Source organism: Ambystoma mexicanum, unplaced genomic scaffold (genome assembly GCF_040938575.1).
Source record: "Ambystoma mexicanum isolate Mex_15411 unplaced genomic scaffold, UKY_AmexF1_1 Mex_scaf20, whole genome shotgun sequence".
Taxonomy (NCBI): Eukaryota; Metazoa; Chordata; class Amphibia; order Caudata; family Ambystomatidae; genus Ambystoma; species Ambystoma mexicanum.
The window spans coordinates 614,954-626,546 of NW_027182434.1; the positions used below are offsets into that span (position 1 = coordinate 614,954).

Below are 11,593 nucleotides of genomic sequence, written 5' to 3' on the forward strand. Positions count from 1 at the left end.
CCACAGGGAGCAAACGATCCCAGGTGTGTTGTATCACCAGGAGAGGCTGAGATGAGAGTAAGGGTTCACGCGTGTGCCCGGACCGAGGTTAATGATGGGATTAGAGCTAGGGTTAGATGCAGGGAAAGAGTGAGAGTTATAATTAGGGATAAAGCTAACAGGTGATCATTACTCGTCATGTAACATGATACAAAGGGTCAGAAGAGGAACTGATTCAGGGTTACAATTTGGACTTCGCAGACAACAGGAGCACTAAATGGTGCTGAGGGGGACTCAATAAAGTGGACCGGCCGCCTAATGTAAGCAATTGTGCACAAATATTGTACGATGACTAGCGTTGCCGGTGCTTTTTTCTTAAAGAGTCAGTTCTTGGCACCCATTCCCTACTTGACTCAGCCTAATCTTCAAGAATATTTGTCAAGAACTAAAAAAAATCCAGAAAAGGTTTAACCTCCCCGTCGGGGAATTGAACCCCGGTCTCCCGCGTGACAGGCGGGGATACTGACCACTATACTAACGAGGAGACGTGAGGGCATGAAATGAACAGCTGCTGATGTCTGCACAGCATCCAGCGACCACCTAGATGGCCTAGGGGGTCTCATTTTCCCCCGTCAAACGGCTTGCCCGATCTAAGGCTAATTTCTTTCTTTTTATCGGCACCAGGCTTAAAACTCAGTTTAAGGCGATAGTTCCGGGCTATGTTTGACTCCAGAGTTGAATCTGTCATCCCGCATTTCCTCAGCAAATCAAGCTACCCATCTCAAGTCTCATGAGCTGAGGACGGCAAAGTCCCTGTGGGCTTAGGACAGTCAAAGAAACCCCTGGGCTGCATGCTAAGCCCCTTTTCGGCTTCACTTTCCGAATCCTGCCCTAGCTTGCGATTAGTTTTTTTCTCACTTCTTGCCCCCATCTCCCACCTTGCCTCATGGTCTCCCCTCCTCTGCGCACCTGACAGTTTGCCTGCCCTTCCACTGCCTGTCTCCAGACTTTCCAAGGAGAAAAGGCAAAGCACTAAAGCGGGCCGGGCAACGGGTCAAGTTCCGCTTTCGGCGACTAGCAGGGAGGTAGCGTGGCCGAGCGGTCTAAGGTGCTGGATTAAGGCTCCAGTCTCTTCGGAGGCGTGGGTTCAAATCCCACCGCTGCCACTTTTCCTGGCCTTGCATTTTAAAGAAGAACGTAACGTTGACCTCTTCCTTCATTAGTGCCACCTCTGTCGCAATGAGCAAGCGGATGGTATGCCACACCCTGCAGGAAAAAGGTTTCGCTTCTGACGTCTTGCTTTTCTGGACATCCAGTCTCAAGTTTCCCATCTGGAACGGCGCTCCCTGCTGCTTTGTGAAGGCTTGCTGCAAGAGCCTTCGAAACCCAGGAGCTCTTGCGTTGAGCTGTGACGCGTCCTGGGAAGACCTCCCGTTGCAGCGGAATGAGCCCCACTTCCAGGGCGTGCTGGTAGCAAATTTCCCACAGCCCACAGGGAGCAAACGATCCCAGGTGTGATGTATCACCAGGAGAGGCTGAGATGAGAGTAAGGGTTCACGCGTGTGCCCGGACCGAGGTTAATGATGGGATTAGAGCTAGGGTTAGATGCAGGGAAAGAGTGAGAGTTATAATTAGGGATAAAGCTAACAGGTGATCATTACTCGTCATGTAACATGATACAAAGGGTCAGAAGAGGAACTGATTCAGGGTTACAATTTGGACTTCGCAGACAACAGGAGCACTAAATGGTGCTGAGGGGGACTCAATAAAGTGGACCGGCCGCCTAATGTAAGCAATTGTGCACAAATATTGTACGATGACTAGCGTTGCCGGTGCTTTTTTCTTAAAGAGTCAGTTCTTGGCACCCATTCCCTACTTGACTCAGCCTAATCTTCAAGAATATTTGTCAAGAACTAAAAAAAATCCAGAAAAGGTTTAACCTCCCGGTCTCCCGCGTGACAGGCGGGGATACTGACCACTATACTAACGAGGAGACGTGAGGGCATGAAATGAACAGCTGCTGATGTCTGCACAGCATCCAGCGACCACCTAGATGGCCTAGGGGGTCTCATTTTCCCCCGTCAAACGGCTTGCCCGATCTAAGGCTAATTTCTTTCTTTTTATCGGCACCAGGCTTAAAACTCAGTTTAAGGCGATAGTTCCGGGCTATGTTTGACTCCAGAGTTGAATCTGTCATCCCGCATTTCCTCAGCAAATCAAGCTACCCATCTCAAGTCTCATGAGCTGAGGACGGCAAAGTCCCTGTGGGCTTAGGACAGTCAAAGAAACCCCTGGGCTGCATGCTAAGCCCCTTTTCGGCTTCACTTTCCGAATCCTGCCCTAGCTTGCGATTAGTTTTTTCCTCACTTCTTGCCCCCATCTCCCACCTTGCCTCATGGTCTCCCCTCCTCTGCGCACCTGACAGTTTGCCTGCCCTTCCACTGCCTGTCTCCAGACTTTCCAAGGAGAAAAGGCAAAGCACTAAAGCGGGCCGGGCAACGGGTCAAGTTCCGCTTTCGGCGACTAGCAGGGAGGTAGCGTGGCCGAGCGGTCTAAGGCGCTGGATTAAGGCTCCAGTCTCTTCGGAGGCGTGGGTTCAAATCCCACCGCTGCCACTTTTCCTGGCCTTGAATTTTAAAGAAGAACGTAACGTTGACCTCTTCCTTCATTAGTGCCACCTCTGTCGCAATGAGCAAGCGGATGGTATGCCACACCCTGCAGGAAAAAGGTTTCGCTTCTGACGTCTTGCTTTTCTGGACATCCAGTCTCAAGTTTCCCATCTGGAACGGCGCTCCCTGCTGCTTTGTGAAGACTTGCTGCAAGAGCCTTCGAAACCCAGGAGCTCTTGCGTTGAGCTGTGACGCGTCCTGGGAAGACCTCCCGTTGCAGCGGAATGAGCCCCACTTCCAGGGCGTGCTGGTAGCAAATTTCCCACAGCCCACAGGGAGCAAACGATCCCAGGTGTGATGTATCACCAGGAGAGGCTGAGATGAGAGTAAGGGTTCACGCGTGTGCCCGGACCGAGGTTAATGATGGGATTAGAGCTAGGGTTAGATGCAGGGAAAGAGTGAGAGTTATAATTAGGGATAAAGCTAACAGGTGATCATTACTCGTCATGTAACATGATACAAAGGGTCAGAAGAGGAACTGATTCAGGGTTACAATTTGGACTTCGCAGACAACAGGAGCACTAAATGGTGCTGAGGGGGACTCAATAAAGTGGACCGGCCGCCTAATGTAAGCAATTGTGCACAAATATTGTACGATGACTAGCGTTGCCGGTGCTTTTTTCTTAAAGAGTCAGTTCTTGGCACCCATTCCCTACTTGACTCAGCCTAATCTTCAAGAATATTTGTCAAGAACTAAAAAAAATCCAGAAAAGGTTTAACCTCCCCGTCGGGGAACCCCGGTCTCCCGCGTGACAGGCGGGGATACTGACCACTATACTAACGAGGAGACGTGAGGGCATGAAATGAACAGCTGCTGATGTCTGCACAGCATCCAGCGACCACCTAGATGGCCTAGGGGGTCTCATTTTCCCCCGTCAAACGGCTTGCCCGATCTAAGGCTAATTTCTTTCTTTTTATCGGCACCAGGCTTAAAACTCAGTTTAAGGCGATAGTTCCGGGCTATGTTTGACTCCAGAGTTGAATCTGTCATCCCGCATTTCCTCAGCAAATCAAGCTACCCATCTCAAGTCTCATGAGCTGAGGACGGCAAAGTCCCTGTGGGCTTAGGACAGTCAAAGAAACCCCTGGGCTGCATGCTAAGCCCCTTTTCGGCTTCACTTTCCGAATCCTGCCCTAGCTTGCGATTAGTTTTTTTCTCACTTCTTGCCCCCATCTCCCACCTTGCCTCATGGTCTCCCCTCCTCTGCGCACCTGACAGTTTGCCTGCCCTTCCACTGCCTGTCTCCAGACTTTCCAAGGAGAAAAGGCAAAGCACTAAAGCGGGCCGGGCAACGGGTCAAGTTCCGCTTTCGGCGACTAGCAGGGAGGTAGCGTGGCCGAGCGGTCTAAGGCGCTGGATTAAGGCTCCAGTCTCTTCGGAGGCGTGGGTTCAAATCCCACCGCTGCCACTTTTCCTGGCCTTGCATTTTAAAGAAGAACGTAACGTTGACCTCTTCCTTCATTAGTGCCACCTCTGTCGCAATGAGCAAGCGGATGGTATGCCACACCCTGCAGGAAAAAGGTTTCGCTTCTGACGTCTTGCTTTTCTGGACATCCAGTCTCAAGTTTCCCATCTGGAACGGCGCTCCCTGCTGCTTTGTGAAGACTTGCTGCAAGAGCCTTCGAAACCCAGGAGCTCTTGCGTTGAGCTGTGACGCGTCCTGGGAAGACCTCCCGTTGCAGCGGAATGAGCCCCACTTCCAGGGCGTGCTGGTAGCAAATTTCCCACAGCCCACAGGGAGCAAACGATCCCAGGTGTGATGTATCACCAGGAGAGGCTGAGATGAGAGTAAGGGTTCACGCGTGTGCCCGGACCGAGGTTAATGATGGGATTAGAGCTAGGGTTAGATGCAGGGAAAGAGTGAGAGTTATAATTAGGGATAAAGCTAACAGGTGATCATTACTCGTCATGTAACATGATACAAAGGGTCAGAAGAGGAACTGATTCAGGGTTACAATTTGGACTTCGCAGACAACAGGAGCACTAAATGGTGCTGAGGGGGACTCAATAAAGTGGACCGGCCGCCTAATGTAAGCAATTGTGCACAAATATTGTACGATGACTAGCGTTGCCGGTGCTTTTTTCTTAAAGAGTCAGTTCTTGGCACCCATTCCCTACTTGACTCAGCCTAATCTTCAAGAATATTTGTCAAGAACTAAAAAAAATCCAGAAAAGGTTTAACCTCCCCGTCGGGGCCGGTCTCCCGCGTGACAGGCGGGGATACTGACCACTATACTAACGAGGAGACGTGAGGGCATGAAATGAACAGCTGCTGATGTCTGCACAGCATCCAGCGACCACCTAGATGGCCTAGGGGGTCTCATTTTCCCCCGTCAAACGGCTTGCCCGATCTAAGGCTAATTTCTTTCTTTTTATCGGCACCAGGCTTAAAACTCAGTTTAAGGCGATAGTTCCGGGCTATGTTTGACTCCAGAGTTGAATCTGTCATCCCGCATTTCCTCAGCAAATCAAGCTACCCATCTCAAGTCTCATGAGCTGAGGACGGCAAAGTCCCTGTGGGCTTAGGACAGTCAAAGAAACCCCTGGGCTGCATGCTAAGCCCCTTTTCGGCTTCACTTTCCGAATCCTGCCCTAGCTTGCGATTAGTTTTTTTCTCACTTCTTGCCCCCAACTCCCACCTTGCCTCATGGTCTCCCCTCCTCTGCGCACCTGACAGTTTGCCTGCCCTTCCACTGCCTGTCTCCAGACTTTCCAAGGAGAAAAGGCAAAGCACTAAAGCGGGCCGGGCAACGGGTCAAGTTCCGCTTTCGGCGACTAGCAGGGAGGTAGCGTGGCCGAGCGGTCTAAGGTGCTGGATTAAGGCTCCAGTCTCTTCGGAGGCGTGGGTTCAAATCCCACCGCTGCCACTTTTCCTGGCCTTGCATTTTAAAGAAGAACGTAACGTTGACCTCTTCCTTCATTAGTGCCAGCTCTGTCGCAATGAGCAAGCGGATGGTATGCCACACCCTGCAGGAAAAAGGTTTCGCTTCTGACGTCTTGCTTTTCTGGACATCCAGTCTCAAGTTTCCCATCTGGAACGGCGCTCCCTGCTGCTTTGTGAAGGCTTGCTGCAAGAGCCTTCGAAACCCAGGAGCTCTTGCGTTGAGCTGTGACGCGTCCTGGGAAGACCTCCCGTTGCAGCGGAATGAGCCCCACTTCCAGGGCGTGCTGGTAGCAAATTTCCCACAGCCCACAGGGAGCAAACGATCCCAGGTGTGATGTATCACCAGGAGAGGCTGAGATGAGAGTAAGGGTTCACGCGTGTGCCCGGACCGAGGTTAATGATGGGATTAGAGCTAGGGTTAGATGCAGGGAAAGAGTGAGAGTTATAATTAGGGATAAAGCTAACAGGTGATCATTACTCGTCATGTAACATGATACAAAGGGTCAGAAGAGGAACTGATTCAGGGTTACAATTTGGACTTCGCAGACAACAGGAGCACTAAATGGTGCTGAGGGGGACTCAATAAAGTGGACCGGCCGCCTAATGTAAGCAATTGTGCACAAATATTGTACGATGACTAGCGTTGCCGGTGCTTTTTTCTTAAAGAGTCAGTTCTTGGCACCCATTCCCTACTTGACTCAGCCTAATCTTCAAGAATATTTGTCAAGAACTAAAAAAAATCCAGAAAAGGTTTAACCTCCCCGTCGGGGAATTGAACCGGGGATACTGACCACTATACTAACGAGGAGACGTGAGGGCATGAAATGAACAGCTGCTGATGTCTGCACAGCATCCAGCGACCACCTAGATGGCCTAGGGGGTCTCATTTTCCCCCGTCAAACGGCTTGCCCGATCTAAGGCTAATTTCTTTCTTTTTATCGGCACCAGGCTTAAAACTCAGTTTAAGGCGATAGTTCCGGGCTATGTTTGACTCCAGAGTTGAATCTGTCATCCCGCATTTCCTCAGCAAATCAAGCTACCCATCTCAAGTCTCATGAGCTGAGGACGGCAAAGTCCCTGTGGGCTTAGGACAGTCAAAGAAACCCCTGGGCTGCATGCTAAGCCCCTTTTCGGCTTCACTTTCCGAATCCTGCCCTAGCTTGCGATTAGTTTTTTTCTCACTTCTTGCCCCCATCTCCCACCTTGCCTCATGGTCTCCCCTCCTCTGCGCACCTGACAGTTTGCCTGCCCTTCCACTGCCTGTCTCCAGACTTTCCAAGGAGAAAAGGCAAAGCACTAAAGCGGGCCGGGCAACGGGTCAAGTTCCGCTTTCGGCGACTAGCAGGGAGGTAGCGTGGCCGAGCGGTCTAAGGCGCTGGATTAAGGCTCCAGTCTCTTCGGAGGCGTGGGTTCAAATCCCACCGCTGCCACTTTTCCTGGCCTTGCATTTTAAAGAAGAACGTAACGTTGACCTCTTCCTTCATTAGTGCCACCTCTGTCGCAATGAGCAAGCGGATGGTATGCCACACCCTGCAGGAAAAAGGTTTCGCTTCTGACGTCTTGCTTTTCTGGACATCCAGTCTCAAGTTTCCCATCTGGAACGGCGCTCCCTGCTGCTTTGTGAAGGCTTGCTGCAAGAGCCTTCGAAACCCAGGAGCTCTTGCGTTGAGCTGTGACGCGTCCTGGGAAGACCTCCCGTTGCAGCGGAATGAGCCCCACTTCCAGGGCGTGCTGGTAGCAAATTTCCCACAGCCCACAGGGAGCAAACGATCCCAGGTGTGATGTATCACCAGGAGAGGCTGAGATGAGAGTAAGGGTTCACGCGTGTGCCCGGACCGAGGTTAATGATGGGATTAGAGCTAGGGTTAGATGCAGGGAAAGAGTGAGAGTTATAATTAGGGATAAAGCTAACAGGTGATCATTACTCGTCATGTAACATGATACAAAGGGTCAGAAGAGGAACTGATTCAGGGTTACAATTTGGACTTCGCAGACAACAGGAGCACTAAATGGTGCTGAGGGGGACTCAATAAAGTGGACCGGCCGCCTAATGTAAGCAATTGTGCACAAATATTGTACGATGACTAGCGTTGCCGGTGCTTTTTTCTTAAAGAGTCAGTTCTTGGCACCCATTCCCTACTTGACTCAGCCTAATCTTCAAGAATATTTGTCAAGAACTAAAAAAAATCCAGAAAAGGTTTAACCTCCCCGGTCTCCCGCGTGACAGGCGGGGATACTGACCACTATACTAACGAGGAGACGTGAGGGCATGAAATGAACAGCTGCTGATGTCTGCACAGCATCCAGCGACCACCTAGATGGCCTAGGGGGTCTCATTTTCCCCCGTCAAACGGCTTGCCCGATCTAAGGCTAATTTCTTTCTTTTTATCGGCACCAGGCTTAAAACTCAGTTTAAGGCGATAGTTCCGGGCTATGTTTGACTCCAGAGTTGAATCTGTCATCCCGCATTTCCTCAGCAAATCAAGCTACCCATCTCAAGTCTCATGAGCTGAGGACGGCAAAGTCCCTGTGGGCTTAGGACAGTCAAAGAAACCCCTGGGCTGCATGCTAAGCCCCTTTTCGGCTTCACTTTCCGAATCCTGCCCTAGCCTGCGATTAGTTTTTTTCTCACTTCTTGCCCCCAACTCCCACCTTGCCTCATGGTCTCCCCTCCTCTGCGCACCTGACAGTTTGCCTGCCCTTCAACTGCCTGTCTCCAGACTTTCCAAGGAGAAAAGGCAAAGCACTAAAGCGGGCCGGGCAACGGGTCAAGTTCCGCTTTCGGCGACTAGCAGGGAGGTAGCGTGGCAGAGCGGTCTAAGGCGCTGGATTAAGGCTCCAGTCTCTTCGGAGGCGTGGGTTCAAATCCCACCGCTGCCACTTTTCCTGGCCTTGCATTTTAAAGAAGAACGTAACGTTGACCTCTTCCTTCATTAGTGCCACCTCTGTCGCAATGAGCAAGCGGATGGTATGCCACACCCTGCAGGAAAAAGGTTTCGCTTCTGACGTCTTGCTTTTCTGGACATCCAGTCTCAAGTTTCCCATCTGGAACGGCGCTCCCTGCTGCTTTGTGAAGACTTGCTGCAAGAGCCTTCGAAACCCAGGAGCTCCTGCGTTGAGCTGTGACGCGTCCTGGGAAGACCTCCCGTTGCAGCGGAATGAGCCCCACTTCCAGGGCGTGCTGGTAGCAAATTTCCCACAGCCCACAGGGAGCAAACGATCCCAGGTGTGATGTATCACCAGGAGAGGCTGAGATGAGAGTAAGGGTTCACGCGTGTGCCCGGACCGAGGTTAATGATGGGATTAGAGCTAGGGTTAGATGCAGGGAAAGAGTGAGAGTTATAATTAGGGATAAAGCTAACAGGTGATCATTACTCGTCATGTAACATGATACAAAGGGTCAGAAGAGGAACTGATTCAGGGTTACAATTTGGACTTCGCAGACAACAGGAGCACTAAATGGTGCTGAGGGGGACTCAATAAAGTGGACCGGCCGCCTAATGTAAGCAATTGTGCACAAATATTGTACGATGACTAGCGTTGCCGGTGCTTTTTTCTTAAAGAGTCAGTTCTTGGCACCCATTCCCTACTTGACTCAGCCTAATCTTCAAGAATATTTGTCAAGAACTAAAAAAAATCCAGAAAAGGTTTAACCTCCCCGTCGGGGCCGGTCTCCCGCGTGACAGGCGGGGATACTGACCACTATACTAACGAGGAGACGTGAGGGCATGAAATGAACAGCTGCTGATGTCTGCACAGCATCCAGCGACCACCTAGATGGCCTAGGGGGTCTCATTTTCCCCCGTCAAACGGCTTGCCCGATCTAAGGCTAATTTCTTTCTTTTTATCGGCACCAGGCTTAAAACTCAGTTTAAGGCGATAGTTCCGGGCTATGTTTGACTCCAGAGTTGAATCTGTCATCCCGCATTTCCTCAGCAAATCAAGCTACCCATCTCAAGTCTCATGAGCTGAGGACGGCAAAGTCCCTGTGGGCTTAGGACAGTCAAAGAAACCCCTGGGCTGCATGCTAAGCCCCTTTTCGGCTTCACTTTCCGAATCCTGCCCTAGCTTGCGATTAGTTTTTTTCTCACTTCTTGCCCCCAACTCCCACCTTGCCTCATGGTCTCCCCTCCTCTGCGCACCTGACAGTTTGCCTGCCCTTCCACTGCCTGTCTCCAGACTTTCCAAGGAGAAAAGGCAAAGCACTAAAGCGGGCCGGGCAACGGGTCAAGTTCCGCTTTCGGCGACTAGCAGGGAGGTAGCGTGGCCGAGCGGTCTAAGGTGCTGGATTAAGGCTCCAGTCTCTTCGGAGGCGTGGGTTCAAATCCCACCGCTGCCACTTTTCCTGGCCTTGCATTTTAAAGAAGAACGTAACGTTGACCTCTTCCTTCATTAGTGCCAGCTCTGTCGCAATGAGCAAGCGGATGGTATGCCACACCCTGCAGGAAAAAGGTTTCGCTTCTGACGTCTTGCTTTTCTGGACATCCAGTCTCAAGTTTCCCATCTGGAACGGCGCTCCCTGCTGCTTTGTGAAGGCTTGCTGCAAGAGCCTTCGAAACCCAGGAGCTCTTGCGTTGAGCTGTGACGCGTCCTGGGAAGACCTCCCGTTGCAGCGGAATGAGCCCCACTTCCAGGGCGTGCTGGTAGCAAATTTCCCACAGCCCACAGGGAGCAAACGATCCCAGGTGTGATGTATCACCAGGAGAGGCTGAGATGAGAGTAAGGGTTCACGCGTGTGCCCGGACCGAGGTTAATGATGGGATTAGAGCTAGGGTTAGATGCAGGGAAAGAGTGAGAGTTATAATTAGGGATAAAGCTAACAGGTGATCATTACTCGTCATGTAACATGATACAAAGGGTCAGAAGAGGAACTGATTCAGGGTTACAATTTGGACTTCGCAGACAACAGGAGCACTAAATGGTGCTGAGGGGGACTCAATAAAGTGGACCGGCCGCCTAATGTAAGCAATTGTGCACAAATATTGTACGATGACTAGCGTTGCCGGTGCTTTTTTCTTAAAGAGTCAGTTCTTGGCACCCATTCCCTACTTGACTCAGCCTAATCTTCAAGAATATTTGTCAAGAACTAAAAAAAATCCAGAAAAGGTTTAACCTCCCCGTCGGGGAATTGAACCCCGGTCTCCCGCGTGACAGGCGGGGATACTGACCACTATACTAACGAGGAGACGTGAGGGCATGAAATGAACAGCTGCTGATGTCTGCACAGCATCCAGCGACCACCTAGATGGCCTAGGGGGTCTCATTTTCCCCCGTCAAACGGCTTGCCCGATCTAAGGCTAATTTCTTTCTTTTTATCGGCACCAGGCTTAAAACTCAGTTTAAGGCGATAGTTCCGGGCTATGTTTGACTCCAGAGTTGAATCTGTCATCCCGCATTTCCTCAGCAAATCAAGCTACCCATCTCAAGTCTCATGAGCTGAGGACGGCAAAGTCCCTGTGGGCTTAGGACAGTCAAAGAAACCCCTGGGCTGCATGCTAAGCCCCTTTTCGGCTTCACTTTCCGAATCCTGCCCTAGCTTGCGATTAGTTTTTTTCTCACTTCTTGCCCCCATCTCCCACCTTGCCTCATGGTCTCCCCTCCTCTGCGCACCTGACAGTTTGCCTGCCCTTCCACTGCCTGTCTCCAGACTTTCCAAGGAGAAAAGGCAAAGCACTAAAGCGGGCCGGGCAACGGGTCAAGTTCCGCTTTCGGCGACTAGCAGGGAGGTAGCGTGGCCGAGCGGTCTAAGGCGCTGGATTAAGGCTCCAGTCTCTTCGGAGGCGTGGGTTCAAATCCCACCGCTGCCACTTTTCCTGGCCTTGCATTTTAAAGAAGAACGTAACGTTGACCTCTTCCTTCATTAGTGCCACCTCTGTCGCAATGAGCAAGCGGATGGTATGCCACACCCTGCAGGAAAAAGGTTTCGCTTCTGACGTCTTGCTTTTCTGGACATCCAGTCTCAAGTTTCCCATCTGGAACGGCGCTCCCTGCTGCTTTGTGAAGACTTGCTGCAAGAGCCTTCGAAACCCAGGAGCTCTTGCGTTGAGCTGTGACGCGTCC

General features: G+C 51.2%; 2 non-coding genes across 2 annotated transcripts; both read right to left on the minus strand.

The window, feature by feature from the left end:
- Positions 1 to 451: 451 nt before the first annotated feature.
- Positions 452 to 523, minus strand: TRNAD-GUC (transfer RNA aspartic acid (anticodon GUC)). The gene has a single exon. It is a non-coding gene; the product is annotated as a tRNA-Asp (tRNA).
- Positions 524 to 10,646: 10,123 nt separating this feature from the next.
- Positions 10,647 to 10,718, minus strand: TRNAD-GUC (transfer RNA aspartic acid (anticodon GUC)). Its single transcript has one exon. It is a non-coding gene; the product is annotated as a tRNA-Asp (tRNA).
- Positions 10,719 to 11,593: the final 875 nt, after the last annotated feature.